General features: G+C 36.4%; 1 pseudogene; it reads right to left on the reverse strand.

Annotated features, from left to right (window-relative positions):
- Positions 1-13899: 13899 nt before the first annotated feature.
- Positions 13900-16085, reverse strand: LOC115942654 (14-3-3 protein theta pseudogene; annotated as a pseudogene).
- Positions 16086-16411: the final 326 nt, after the last annotated feature.

Genomic DNA, 16411 nt, shown 5'->3' on the forward strand with positions numbered 1-16411 from the left:
AGGCTCCCTGCTGAGCAAGGAGCCTGATGTGGGACTCGATCCCAGGACCCTGGGATCACGACCCAGGCCGAAGGCAGCCGCTTAACCAACTGAACCACCCAGGCGTCCCTAAAATGCATATTTTTTATAATCATCAAAACATTTTGTGTATCAGAAACTTTTAAATATGTGGGGAAAAGGTTTAGGTCATTATATAGAACAACAGCATATACCTTTAGATGTTCCCCAAAATAAGTGTCATATATATTTCTCAATTCAATTTTAAACTAAAACACTTTAAAATGATGTAAGGGGGCGCCTGGGTGGCTCAGTCGTTAAGCATCTGCCTTCGGCTCAGGTCATGATCCCAGGGTCCTGGGATCGAGTCCCACATCGGGCTCCCTGCTCGGTGGGAAGCCTGCTTCTCCCTCTCCCACTCCCCCGCTTGTGCTCCTGTTCTCGCTCGCTCTCTCTCTGTCAAATAAATAAAATCTTAAAAAAAAAACCAAAAACAACTGATGTAAGGGCATGCTGTCATCAATTTTGTCCAAAGACTTTCCTGAGCTTTTGGTGCAGATTTTGAATGGTTTAAAATACTTTCATTTTTAAAATTTTATTTTATTTATTAATATAACATAATAAAATAAAATTAAAAAAATAAATAAAAAGTAAATAAAATATAAACACTAAAAACTTGATTAAAAAATGGATGATTTGGAGACATTAGCAGACTTAAGAGTCGGAGTAAAATGTTATGGTCCATTTTAAGTCAGATTTTTAATAGCTTTGTCAATTTTACTATCACACCCTGGATGAAGATAGTAACTGAAGATGGGAAATTTCAGTATAGCAGAGAACTGCCAGATATCCACAAAGAGATACTGAGTATTTGAAAGTGATCTCTACTGATCCCAAAACAATCTGGACCATCATTTGCTATAATCCAGCTTTCTGTTTTCCTGTCCTCATTTGCATTCTTCAGTGTGTTCATTTACACAATATACTTAATTAAATGTGTCCTATATCTCTGAGGAAGTTGTTGGCATACTTGATAAATTGATTTGAAACTGTTTTTGATGATACTGAGTGTAGAAATAGTTAGGTTTGGAATAGGTTTTAAAATAGAACAGAAAAATAAAATCGTAATCTAAATTCCTTGCAAACGAGATAGTACCTCTCAATATGAGTTTGTTTTCAGTCCTATTTAATTTGGGAACTAGCTTATTTGCATACCTCTAGGAGAAATCTTCCTTACCCAGAATAAAGAATGACAGTGTCAGATTTTAAACTACTGTGTTTTCCAAGTAGTATGGCAACTTGTTACCTCCTTCTATAGGTGTTGTTAATTGTAGAATAGGCTGGTCATTGGTACAGTCTCACCAAAGTTTAATTTATAAGTTACACAATTTACAAGGTTTATAGACATCAGGTAACTTCGTGTGCAGAGTAAAAACATGGTAGGTGCCACACTCACTTCTTTTTCCTTGTGCACAGGTTGCATCTTCACTAGATTCTTCTGAAGGCTATATTCTAATTTGGAACAAATAGAATAGATTTCGTGTCAGTTTTGTGGATGGTGAGCCACTAGGCTGGTGCAGTGCTGCTTCCTGGGGATGCTACAGAGAAGAGTCTATAGCGAGCCTGCACACAGGTTCTCCCCTTCAATAGGCACAAGACTCATAAATGTGAGGGAAAGAAAAATCAGGGATTATATAGTAAGCCTTATCTTTCCCTTGTTGCAAATAGGATGACTGACTACAACTACTACTATTACTAATATTAATTAAATACTTATTTTTAAAATGATTTACATATATTTTATATGTATAAAGACGATAGGGATTATACTATTGCTATTTTACAGGTGAAAAAATTAAGTTTGGAGAGGTGAGGTAATTTACTCAATGTTATACTTTCAGGGTTAAACAAAGCATTCTGACTTATGAATCCACATTTTTGGAAAATTATAATGAGGCTATTTGCACTTTAACATTTTCTTTAAAGATTTTTTAACCACAATTATGTAGTTGTTTCATAATACTGTCCCTGATATAAACCAGATACTAGAAGCTACTAGGCACTGTTTCCTCATATATACTATTACCCATTTTCCATTAAGTTATAACTTTAACTTAACTCATGATTTTATATTTCATTTGGTGGTGCTTTTTAAAAATGAAATATTTTCTAACTAAGCCATAATCTTAAGAGGTTTAGTCAGTCATATAGCTAATTAATATAGATGTCACTCTTATTTATATCACATTAGATAATCATATGTATCTTATTTAACATTCCAACAGTAAGAAAAAGTGACTAAGTTAATACTGTGAGAAGCCATATTTCATTTAAAATTGTTAGAGAACAAGGTGCTGCCTTTCTCTATTAGGTGAAAATTCTAAATTATTATTTAAATGGACTCATTTGCAAATTAAAGTTAATTAACTGCATTCATTAAAGTTACTCTTACCTACAATGATTGACTTGAAGAATATGACTGAGTTATAGTTATGCAAATGCCATTTAAATTTTCATGAATTATAACCTCATAATCACAGTAAAGTTACTCAAAATATATTGTCTTGTAAAAATGTAATAATATAGAGTATATATAGACTTTTGTATATATTTAAGTATTGTTTATAACTAGAACTTACTAATTTCTCTAAAAACAAGTAATATCTTTTAAGAGAGTGATGAGTCCTTGAGTTTCACAGTGGTTGAAAGTGTTCTATGCATGGTGTTATATAAAGTATTACGAGACTAAGTGTGCCATCTATTGAGTTTACAGTCTGTACAAGGTTCAGTGGTAAGTAGTGTGTCTTTTTATCTTCCCTAAAACTCCATGAATCTGAAAAATTTTTCATGAGGATTTCTATGGACAGGTTCCATTTTAGATGCTGGAAATGCAGTACTGAATTGACAGACAACAATCTCTGCCTTAGTGGAGCTTAAATTTTAATTGAGGAAAAAGATTAAAATAAGTATATAAATTAAAAATATATTAATATTTGTTTTAAACAGAAAAGGGAGTTAGGATAGTAAGTATGACGAAGAGAGGGCATAATTTTACAAAGGGTTCCAGAAAATTCTCATGAAGAATGCAAAATAGGACTGAAGAAGAAAATCAGAATGAAAGGCAAATATTTATCTTTGGAAGAGCTTTCCCAACATAAAGGGCAAATGCAAAGCCCCTGAGATAGGACTTTGCCACCAGAGACAGACCCAATGAGTAGAGGAGTCATGTGAGATAAGTTTAGAGAGGTAACTTGCTCCAAATCACATGACACAGATGATAAATGGCCAAAGCAGGGACTTTAAGAGATAAATGACAGGCAGTCAATCAGATTAATGAATTAATCGGTGGATGGGTGAATGAATATAAGTAGATGGAAAATTTGATTAATAGATACCCGATTATTTAGTTATTCCTTCTAAGAACATGGTTCAGTCTAGTTTGATGTTTAAAGTAGCAGATGCTTAAAATAGGAGAAAGAAACCGAGTAACTAACCATGTATATAGCTGCCCAATATTACACTAAGTGTTCGCGTCTGAGTTAGATACAGAACTGAAATTGGAAGAAATTATATCCCTGAATTTGATAGTTCCAAGATAAGAATATAAACTTTGCAGAATGCTTTTACATTATACTCTAATAATGATAGCGGCCTTTAAGTCACGTATGGGTTTCATATTTATATTATGGCAGCCTCTCACTGTAGATCTGACCCCTTTTTATAGTTCAGAAATTTTTGATTTTATATAGAGCTATGTCAGCCTCTATTTAACAGCCTGTTCTGTAGCAGTACTGTTCAAAGATTATAAATGGAAAAGCCAAACATAGAGCAATAAACAGCAAGAAGCAAGATAGAAGGGACAATAGGACAAACTGAGTAGTTGGGGAGATCCTGGCCAAGTGGATGAGAGAAATGGCAATCCTCCCTTTAATTACTGAAAAGATGGTAGTTAATAAATACTGAGCAGTAACGGGGTGCCTGGGTGGCGCCAGGGTCTTGGGATCGAGCCCCGTGTCAGGCTCCCTGCTCGGTGGGGAGCCTGCCTCTCCCCCTGCTTGTGCTTGCTCGCTCGCTCTCTGTCAAATAAATACATAAAATCTTTTTAAAAATTTGAGCAGTAAGAAGTTGAGCACTTAGAAGTTATTTAATGTCCTGCAAGAACTAGTATGCTAGTCAAAGTAATTTTTTCCCAAGTGTAGGTAATTTATAGAATTTACTGATAAGATCTTCTTAAGTGTAAAAGTTCTCTATTTTTGTGATGGCAATTTCCTGATTTCTGTCAGTGACTTTTAGCCAAAGACCTCCAGAGAAACATTAGAGGTCAACAAGTTGGGTGCTAACATCAGTGAGGGAGAGCACACACACCATCGGGGAATACAGAGTATCTCATAAGAGTGTTAGAATCTGTCTCAGGATTTAGTTTTGGTCTAAGGAAGAGTGGGCTCTCTGGAATGAACACTGTCAGAAAGCAGGGACAAGTCTGTGATTGGATCAAGGAGGAAAAGATACTCATTTAGTAAAAAAATAGTGTTCATTTTCTTGTGAATGGTACAGTAACCTTTTTATTTGTACTTAGACAAAATTATAAAGTGGCCTTTCTTTTTCTCATTTGTGTCTCAGAGTGACCTTTTGTTGGTATATTGTGAGATTGTTTATCAAGTGGGAGAATAAGTGGCCTGCATATGTCAGACCAGCTTTTCTGAATGTGAGGAGCTGTTCTGTCTCCTTTGTTTTCTCACATTTCTCAGAATTTTCTAGGAAAATTAGCCTACATATTGCAGACGTGTAATTTTGATAAACTATGTAACTTATATGCAAAATCTAAAATTATCCCACTTCCTCAATATACAGAAAAAATAAAAGGTGATTCAGCATAAACATTATTTAATACAATCCTAAATAGGTTTTAACTTAGAATATATCATTTCAATAAGCTGCTATTTCTTCTAATGGCCATTAAATTGAGTAATAAAACTCCTTCAATTATTAGAAATATATGCAATAACAATCTGTTCATCATTTGTACTATTTTGAAAAAGACTTGACAGAATATCATTTGAGTGAATGTATTAGTTATTAATATGAAACATTCTGTGAAATATAAAATATATTTTACATTCTTTACATTTGATTATGTCATTTGGCTGATATTCTTTGTAGCTCAATATCCTCATATTTGAAGGACTAAAAATTTTTCAACAGCTTTTTATCAGTGAATATTTCTGTAAGTTTCCTTGCTTTCCTCTCCTAAAGCTATCTCTATTTTTCCTCAAATTGCTTCTCCTTTGGCCCTTGGGAGCTCTTTGAATTGGCTCCCATGTTCCTATAACACTGCATATCAAGTATGTGTATTTCTTTGTATGCTTTTTTTTGGTATATTCCTATTTTCTGGCATAACAAGATGCTCCAGGCTTGTCTTGTAAATCTGGTGAGGCCTACAATCAGTCATTTTCTAAAAAAAACTGTGCTTCCCTTATTGGAGAAGCATATTGGAAATTAGTCTCAGTGTTAGGTATGCTTATTGATACTAGGTTATCATTGCTTCTAGATTATTCAGCTGAAAAAGCAAGGAAATATATACCTGTATGGTAACCTATGTACAAGTACACATATATAGATAGGTGAATATCTATCAGTATTTATATTGAGGTACATATTGATGTCTGCATCTCAATTTCATTACCACATTCTGGACTACTCTCTCTCATCTGTTTCTACTTCAACAGTAAGAAACGTGGCTTCTAATAATCTATAATCCATTTAATTGCTCAGTTCTAGTACACATGTATAGCAATACCATAGTTTTTACCTTGTACTCACATGGGACACAGCTTTATGAATTAGAGTATACAGTCTTCATGTTTGGTTCCTTTTGCCCTTAGTCTTACAGAAGCAACTCCTATCTAAAGTTAGTAAGGTCAGCATTTTTATCCCCTCAACTATCTTCAGTAATGCTTTTTAATGTTTGTAATATGGAAACATTCTTTTGTCACAGTCTCTATTCCATTTTCAGAACGTGTTTTCTTAAATTTTCAAAAAATTTGCATAAAGATTTGGTTTTTATGTTGCAAAATTCAAAGGATTTTGACAAAGCATAATGTATTATATGGTATAGTTTTGCCACTCTAAAAAATCACCTAATTCAACACTTTCTTCCTGCCTTGAGATTTCTGGCAAACTGAGCATTTTACCATTTCTATACATTTTTCTGTTCTAGAATGTCGTGTAATTGACACCATTCCTTATATAGCCTTTTCAGACTGGTTTCATTCACTTCAAAATATGCATTTAAGGTTCTGCCGTGTCCTCTCATGGCTTAATAACTCATTTTTTAAAAGCACTGAAGAGTATTCTACTAAATGGATGTACTACAGTTTCTCTGTTTGCCTAATGATGTACATCATGGCTGTTTCATGTCATGACAATATAAATAAGCCATTATGTTTTGGTGTGGACTTGGGTTTTCAAGTCAGTAACTAGGAGTATGATTGATGAATTTTATAGTAATATAAGGTTTAAATTTCTAGGAAACTGCCAAATTGTTTTCCAGAGTAGCTGTACAATTTTGCATTCCTACTAGCAATGAATGAAAATTCCACTTTATCTATATCCTTGCCAGCTTTTGTTATTGTCAATTTTTGGATTTTATCTGCTCTGTGTGCAGCACTCTTTCATTGTTGGTAATATGTACTTCCTTAATGACAAATGATGTTAAACATTTTGTCATATGTTTATTTCACATTTAGGTAACTTCTTGGGTGAGGTATCTGTTTAGGACTGTTGACTAATTTTTAAATTTGTTATTTTCTTACAGTTGAGTTTCAAGAGGTTTTTTTTTTTTTTGTATATTTTGGGTGGAAGTTCATTAACAGATACGTGATTTCCAAAATTTTTTTCCTAGTTTGTAGCTGGCCTTTGAACAGTATCTTTTGCATAACAGAAAATTTCAATTTAATAAAGTCCAACTTTTAAATTTTTTTCTTTTACAGGTCATGCTCTTAGTATTGCTCACATTGTCTTTTTTAGGGTATAATTGACATACAGTATTATATTAGTTTCAGGTGTACAATATGATTTGCTATTTGTATATATTGTGAAATGATCACAATTAGTTAACACCATATATAGTTATTTTGTTTTATAACTTTTAAGCATTACTCTGTTAATAATACTATATTGCATATCTGAAAGTTGCTAACCACAGTCATCATGTTATATGCTACATCCCCATGATTTTTTTATAACCGGAAATTTGTACCTTTTGACTCTCCCTTCACCAATTTTGCCCAATCCACCCCTCCCTACCATTCATCTATTCTCTTTACTGAGTTTTTTTTTTTTTTTAAGATTCCATATATAAGTGAAATCATATGTTGACTTTTTCTGACTTACTTCATAATGCCCTCAAGTTCCATCCATGTTGTCACAAATAGCTACATTTAATTTATGGTGAATGATACATTCCACTATGTGCATATATAATTTTCTTGATCCATTCATACATTGATGGACATTTACGTTATTTCCATATCTTGCCTATTGAAAATAAGCTGCAGTGAACATGGAGGTGCATAAATCTCATAATTAATGTTTTCCTTTTTTTTCTCCAGAAGATACCCAGAAGTATAATTGCTGGATTATATGATAGTTCTAATTTTTTGAGGAGCCCCCAACCTGTTTTCTATATGTAGCTGTACCAATTTCCATTTAGCTGTACCTATTTCCATGATGGCCAACAATGAAGAAGTGTCCCCTTTTCTCTTTATCCTGAGTAACACTTAACATTTCTTACCTGGTTGTTAATAGATATCCTAAAAGATGAAAAGTGATGTCTCATTATGGTTTTGATTTGGATTTCCCTCATGATTGTGAGGTTGAGCATCTTTTCATGTGTCTGCTGACCATCTGTAGGTTTTCTTTGGAAAAAGTCTATTTGTGTCTTCTGCCCAATTTTATTCAGATTGTGGTTTTGGTGTTGAGTTGCATAAGTTCTTTATATATTTTGGATACTAACCTATTTTCACATACCTGATTTGCAAATATTTTCTGCCATTCAAGGATTTGTCTTTTCATTTTGTTAATGGTTTGTTTTGTTGTGCAGAACCGTTTCAGTTTGATGTAGTCCCACTTTGTTTTATTTGCTTTTATTGCCTTTGCTTTAGGTGCCAAATCTAAAAAATCAGTGTGAAGACCTTTGACAAGGAGCTTACTGCCTATGTTTTCTTCTAGGAGTTTGATGGTTTCAAGTCTTACATTCAACTCTTTAATTAACAGTTAATTTTTGTGTTTGGCATAAAATAGTGGTCCCATAGTTCCTTCTTTTGTCTAAATTAGCAGACCATATATATGTAGGTTTTTTTCCTAGGCTTTCTAATGGTTTCCCATTCATCTCTGTGCCTTTTTTTTAATGTCAATACCATATGATTTTGATTAGTTTTGCAATATAGTTTGAAATCAGGTAGCATGATATGTCCAGCTTTGTTTCTCTTTCTCAAGATGGCTATAGCTCTTCAGGTTGCTTGTGGTTCTATACAAATTTTAAGACTGCTTGTTTTATTTCTGTAAAATGTGTCATTGGCATTATAGGGATTGCATTGAATCTGGATATTGCTTTGGATAGTATGAACAGTTTAACAGTATTCTTGCAGTCTACAAACATGGAGTATCTTTCCATTTAATTGTGTTCTTCAATTTCTGTCATCAATGTCATGTAGTTTTCAGTGTATATATCTTTCATGTATTTTTTCTCCATATATTGAGATATGATTTTTATCCTTAATTTTGCTAATTCGGTTTATCACATTGATAATTTGTAGATGTTGAACCATCCTTCTATCCCTGGAAGGAATCATACTTGATCATGGTGTATGATGCTCTTAATATGTTGTTTAATTTGGTTTGCTAATATATTTTTTTCTCAAGATTTTATTTGACAGAGCATGAGCAGAGGGAGAGAAAGAAGCAGGCTCCCCACTGAGCAGAGAGCCTGACATGGGGTTCCATCCCAGGACCCTGTGATCATGACCTGCGCTAAAGGCAGATGCTTAACTGACTGAGCCATCCAGGTGCCCTGGTTTGCTAATATTTTGTTGAGAATTTCTACATTTATGTTCATCAGGAATATTGCTCTTTAATATTTTTTAAAGATTTTATTCATTTATTTGACAGGGAGAGAGAGAGATCATAAGTAGGCAGGCAGGCAGAGGGAGAGGAAGAAGCAGGCCGCCCGCTGAGCACAGAGCCCGATGTGGGGCTCGATCCCAGGACACCGGGATCATGACCTGAGTGCAAGGCAGACTCTTAACCAACTAAGCCACCCAGGCACCCCTGCTCTTTAATTTTCTTATGGCATCCTTTCAGGTTATGATATCAGGGTAATACTGGCCTCATAAAATGAATAGAAAGTATTCACAGCTCTTTTATTTTTTAAAAGAATTTGAGAAGGATTGGTATAAGTTCTTTCAGTGTTTGGTAGAATTCACTAGTGAAGCTGTTTGGTCCTGAAGTTTTGTTTGTTGAGAGGTTTTTGATTACTGATTCAATCTCCTTACTATTAGTTGGTCTAGTCAGATTTTTTTTTTTTTATGATTTAGTCTTAGAAGGTTTTATGTTTCTAAGAGTTTATCCATTTCTTCCAGGTTGTTCAATTTTTTAGTGTATACTGCTTGTAAATAGTCTCATGGTCCTTTGTATTTCTGTGGTATTATAAGCTCTTCTTTCATTTCTTTTTTTTTTTTTTTAAGATTTTATTTATTTATTGGAGAGCGAGCGAGAGAGAAACAGCATGAGAGAGGAGAGGGTCAGAGGGAGAAGCAGGCTCCCCGCTGAGCCGGGAGCCCGATGTGGGACTCGATCCCAGGACCCTGGGATCATGACCTGAGCTGAAGGCAGTCGCTTAACCAACTGAGCCACCCAGGCGCCCTCTTCTTTTCATTTCTGATGATATTGGAGTCTTCTTTCTTGGTGAGTCTCGCTAAGGGTTTGTCAATTTTGTTTTTAAAGAACCCAGCTCTTAGTTTCATTGACCTTGGGTTCATAAAAAAACAGTAGTCTTTTTAGTGTATTTCATTTGTTTCTGCTCTGATCTTTTTCTTCTTCTTTCTACTAACTTTGGGCTTCCTTTGTTGTTTCTTGAGGTAGGCCTTTAGCACTATGAAATTTTCTCTTAGAACAGGTTTTGCTGCATTCTGTAAATTTAGCTTTTATTTACAATTTCATTTATCTCAAATATTTTTCTTTTGATTTCTTCTTTGCTTCATTTCTTGTTTAATCTCATGTATGAATTCCCCAGTTTTTTTCTTCTAATTGATTTCTAGCCTCATACTACTGTGGTCATAAAAGATGTTTCATATGATTTTAATCTGAAATTTGTTAAGGTTTGTTTGGAGACCTAAAGATATGATCTATCCTGGAGAATGTTCCCTGTGCTCTTGAAAAGAAAGTTGCTTTTGGATAGAATATTCAGCATTCATCTATCCAGTCCATCTGGTCTAACATGTCATTTAAGGACAATGTTTCTTTATTGATTTTGTTTAGATGATCTATCCATTTAAGTGGGGTATTAAGATCTCTTACTACTCATGTATAGGTATTTCTCCCTTTTTAGGTCTTTTAATATTGCTTTGTATATTTGATTGCTTTTATATTGGGTTCATAAATATTTATGTTATTTTTTTTTAAAGATTTTATTTATTTATTTGAGAGAGAGAATGAGATAGAGAGAGAGAGCATGAGAGGGGGAGAATCAGAGGGAGAAGCAGACTCCCCGCTGAGCAGGGAGCCCGATGCGGGACTCGATCCCGGGACTCCAGGATCATGACCTGAGCCGAAGGCAGTCGCTTAACCAACTGAGCCACCCAGGCGCCCCATAAATATTTATGTTATATCCTTTCCTTGGACTGACGTTTTTATCAATATGTAAAGCCTTTTGTTTTTGTCACAATTTTTGTTTTAAAGTCCCTTTTGTCTGATATAAATATAGCTACCTCAGCTTTCTTTTTATTTCTCTGATGAAGTAGGTTTTTCCCTCCCTTCAGTTTCAGTGTGTATATCCTTATATCAAACCAGAGGCTCTTGTAGACAACATGTAGATGTATTTTTTTAGCCTATGTCTTTTGATTGGAGAGCTTAGGTATGTACTTACTGCCATTTTTGTAGTTTTCTCTGTGTTCCTTTTTTTCTCTTATTCTCTTCCTTTGCAGTTTGGTGACTTTTCTTGGTGGCATTCTTAAAGTTGTTTCTCATTATCTTTTGTGCATATATTACAGGTTTTGCTTTGTTATTACCATGAGGCTTACATAAAATGTTTGTTATTTATAGCAGTCTCTTTTAATTTGATAATAACTTGGGTTCAAATACATTTTGAAACTATTTTTACATTTTTTTTTTTTTAAAGATTTTATTTATTTGACAGAGAGAGACACAGCGAGAGAGGGAACACAAGCAGGGGGAGAGGGAGAGGGATAAGCAAGCTTCCCGCAGAGCGGGGAGCCCGATGCGGGACTCGATCCCAGGACCCTGGGATCATGACCTGAGCTGAAGGCAGTCGCTTAACCAACTGAGCCACCCAGGCGCCCCATGTTTTGTTTTTGATGTCACTTTTTACAACGTTTGTCTTTTAACCTTCATACAGCTTTGTAAGTGAATAATCTACTACATTTATTATATACTTACTTTTGCCAGTATGATTTATGCTTTTATATGTTTTCTTGTTACCTAATTAGCACCCTTTCTTTTCAGCTTAAGCAACTCTCTTTTACATTTTTTCTAAGGCTGATTTAGTGATGAAGTCCTTTAGCTTTTGCTCATCTGGAAAAGTCTTTCTCCTTAATTCTGAATAACAACTTTACTGGACATAGTATTCTTGGTTGCCAGTTCTTAATACTTCACATATATCATGACCTTCCCTTCTGGCCTACAGTTTCTCCTGAAAATTCAGATAGTTGGAGGGTTCCCTTGTATGTAACAAGTTATCTTTCCATTGCTCTTTTTAAGATTCCCGCCTTTTCTCTAATTATAATGTGTCTGAGTTTGGGTCTCTTTAGGTTCCTCTTTGGAATCTGAGCTTCCAGGAGCTGAATGTCGGTTTCTTTCCCCAGGTTAGGGACGTTTTCAGCCGTTCTGTTCCTCGGTCACTGGCTGTGATTGCAGCACCTTCAGGCTCAGACATACAGTGAGGAGTGGCACCTCCCCTGCCACGAATGTTCCCTCATCCCCCACCTGTCTGCCTACCCAGGTGCTGTCATTTTTTTATATTCTGCCTTTACTACATTTGCTGCTCTAACTCCCCTCCCTTACAGACAAGGGACACATACCATGGGGTGGTGGTGGCAGGCCTCCTAGATCCTCTCCTTCTGGTGTCCAGCTCAGCCATTATTTCTTCAATTACGTTTTTTGCCCATCCCTCTCTTCCCCTTCTGAGACAACTGTAATGCCAGTGTCCGTCTGCTTGATGTTGTCCTTTAATCTCTCTCCACTTTCTTTTTCCATTCTTTTTTTTTTTTTTTCGCTGCTCTGATGGAGTTTCTCTGTCCTGTCATAAAGTTGACTGACACTTTCTTCTGCTTCATCTAATCTGTTGTTGAACCCCTTCTAGGGTATTTTTTTTCATTGTGGTTATATTCTTCAGTTCAATGATTTCTGTTTGGTACTTATATTTTCTCTTTGTTGAAGTTCTCACTGTGTTCATCCATTCTGGTCTCGAGTTTGGTGAGCATCTTTATGACCATTACTTTGAATTCTATCACGTAATTTATCTCTACTTAATTAAGGTTTTTTCCTGTGGTTTATCTTGTGTTTTGTTTGGAATATACTCCTCTGTTTTCATTTTGCTTGACCCTCTGTGTTGGTTTCTGTGCATTAGATAAAACAGCTCCCTCTCCCAGTCTTGAAGGTTTAGCCTTGTAGAAGATGAAACTTATCATTCAACTGTGCCCTGGCTCTTGGTTGTCTCTCAAATATGTGTGATTGTCCAAGGAGCCTATTTTATTTTTAATAGCTCCTAGTGGTTGATATTGTGCCAAGACTTGTCATTGTCCCACAGTGAAGGATCACAGTAATCACTTAGATTCATGCTCACTGGAAGCCAGATTCGCAGGCAGCCGCCACCCCTCCTTTTTTAGGGTTACAGGGGATATTTAAGTGGATATTTACTGGGAAGAGTACTTACTAACCTGAACAGAAGGAGAGTGAATAAGGGAAGTCCCTGTTGCCACACATACACAAGACCTCCATCATATATGATATAGAAGACATTTCAGTGTGTGAGCCCCAGGCCAGAAATTCTTTTTTATTCAATCTAATATTTATGGATTCCTACTGAAAGGAAAATCCTGAAGAAGAATAAGGGCAGGAATGTACCAATTAATAAGTTATATCTTCACCGCAATATAGGACACATCCCTTGCAGATCTGGTTCAGATTGTTTTTTTAAGATTTTTTATTTATTGAGAAAGAGAGGGTGCATGCAAGCAAGGTGAGGGAGAGAAAGAATCTCAAGCGGACTCTCCATGCAGAGCATGGAGCTTGACGTGGGGCTCGGTCTCACGACCCTGATATCATGACCTGAGCTGGGATCAAGAGTAGGTTGCTTAACCAAATGAGCCACCCAGGCACCTCACCTGGTGCAGATTTTAAAATACCAAATACATTTTTAATCTTCTACATAAGTATTTGGAAGTTACTTTTGTGTATTTAAAATGAAGTTATTAGTACTTTTGTACAGTAGTAACTTAACACCAGGAAGATCAAGACAAACACAAACACAGTGTTCCCAATGCTGTAGTCTGAAAAGTTGATTCTATATACATGAATGGGTTTCTTTGCTAGAAAATCCAAAGAATATAAGGAATGGAGATATGTAAAAAGACTTTCTTGAGGGGAAGAAGGATACCGATTATACACTCAGTTTTCTTTCCTTTTGCCACATTCATATTCTTTCCCTGCAGTCTGTTGTCCACATGTTGTTTCTAAGCAACTGATGAGACCGCTGTCTCTAGGAGTTTTTGTTCAGACTATCAGGTTCTTCAATGGCCTCATCAGAAGTCATTTTAGCCAGTGTGCAAGCAAGCTCTGGGTTATTAAGGATCTGAAGAAAAGTTAAGAGCCAGCCCCAGGCAGATTGTGTGTGTGGATTGCATCTCTTTTTTGTTTTTAACCAAAGCCACTTGGTATGCTCCTTGGAAACTGTCATTTGTTTTTGATCATCATCATTTGCAGCTTCAACAAATTGTACAAGAAATAATCTCTCTCCAATCCAGAGAAGACCTTACTCTCTGGATTGGTTGCATTAGCTTCAAATACTCATCCAACAATTCCAATACCATGAGACATATGGACTCCAGTTTGGACTCCCCTTTGTCCTAATAGTTCTTTTTTTTTTTTTTTTAAAGATTTTATTTATTTATTTGACAGAGGGAGAGATAACGAGAGCAGGAACACAAGCAGGGGGAGTGGGAGAGGGAGAAGCAGGCTTCCCGCCGAGCAGGGAGCCCGATGTGGGGACTCGATCCCAGGACCCTGGGATCATGACCTGAGCCGAAGGCAGACGCTTAACGACTGAGCCACCCAGGCACCCCTAATAGTTCTTAATCAGCTGCAACTTTTTGTAGGAGGATATGTTTTCTGATCATTGCTGGAGAGAAAGCATTGAATAGATCCTCTACCCTGACCATGTTCATGTAGGCCACTGAGAACATGTTGCCCTCCCTGTTGGACAGCTTGGTGCCTTATTTCATCACTGCCTTCAAGGAAGTGCCTGTATCATTGTAGTGTTCATCCTACTTTGCAGCCTCACCTTCTGTATCTGCTCTGTCTTCTTGAGAATAGGGAGAGAAGAGTGGAGCAGATTAAGTAGAGGTATGCAGATAGCATTCATGTGCATTGGCTATAGCCAAAGTCCCACCACTTAGATCTGCTTTTGGCTTTACCTGAGGACCCCTCCAGTCTCATCCTTCCCTGGAGCCAAGGGGTGGGGCACCACCAGAGGGAAGCTTTTAAAGTATCCAAATATAGGAGGCGGTCCAAGGTGGCAGTGGAAGGAAAACCCTGAATTCACCTCCTCCCCTAGACACACTCAATCTACACCTACATTTTGAGCAATTCCTCTTGAAGAACTGAAATCTGAGCAAACATCATCTATCTGTACAACAACAATGGAGGGACCACATAGAGAAGAGTAGGAGAGACAGAGATATGGTAACAACAGAAACCCCATCCCCAGTGCAGAAACCTGCAGTAAGGGAGGGTTATCGGTGAGAGGCCCACACCTAGACTCCCTTGCTCTGGAACACCACAAAAAACCAACAGCTTAAAGGTCAACTAGACTGTAATTGAAGGAAATCTACTTACTAATCCTGGAGTGTCTGCCAAATCAGCTGGGAACTGCTGGAACTCAGAACTGTCAACAGAGGCAGGATCCAGGCATTCTAGCCAGCCTACTAGGGCTAGGCCAATGTGCCCTGAGACCCTAGCTCATGTCTGCTTGAGCTCTAACCAGTTGCTGAGGCGGCCCCAAAGCAGCATGCCCTGGCAAGCCTGCCGAAGCTTCACTAGCAGTAGCCCTACAGCATGGCCCAAAACAAGACTACTACTTCAAGATGGTGAAGTAGGTAGCTGTTCTGCCTAACTCAAACACAAAAAGTAAAACAAAAGGAGGAGACAGAGGATTAACTTCCAAACAAATGAAAAAGATAAAACACCAGAAAAAACTCCTAATGAATTGGAAGTAATTTATCTGATGAAGAGTTCAAAGTAATGGTCATAAAGATGCTCAAAGATCTCAGGAAAGAACCAATCAGAGCTGAAAAATACAATAAATGAAATGAAAAATACACTAGAGGGAATCAACAGCAGATTAGATGATGTGCAACAGTGGTAATCACCTATGAGAAAAGCAAAGAAAATCAATCTATATAGATGTGGATATTTATCTATAGACATATCCTCATTTTAATAAATACTTTAAATAAAATAATAAATTCTTTTTGAGACTTGTGGCACAACACCAGATATGATGACACTTGACTTACCTTCCCTGCAACAGGCCCCTTCTTGCTGTTCTTAGTATATGACAAATAAGTAACTCCCATCCTGATACCTACAGACAAAGTCTCTCACCTATTAATTGAAAGCTACCTGTTGTAAGTATTCTCGGGCCACTTGACTTTGTAGTGTTCCTATGGTTCAAAAGTGAATGGTTTCTGCTATCTAGGACGTTAAATTGAGTCCAAACATATAGCAAAAAATGTTCAGAAGGTAATAATATAATTTAGGTTATAACGGAACACATTTTGAATATCTAAAAAGTAGACCTTATCTTTTGAAACAGGCATTTTTTTTTTTCTAGTTTGAAATACTAGGAAGATAAAATAAGTTTGTTGGTAGTGTTTTCTCACTTTCTTGTGATAGGAATGTA

Source organism: Leptonychotes weddellii, chromosome 7, assembly GCF_054177405.1.
Source record: "Leptonychotes weddellii isolate Sample4059 chromosome 7, ASM5417740v2, whole genome shotgun sequence".
In the NCBI taxonomy this organism is placed as follows: domain Eukaryota; kingdom Metazoa; phylum Chordata; class Mammalia; order Carnivora; family Phocidae; genus Leptonychotes; species Leptonychotes weddellii.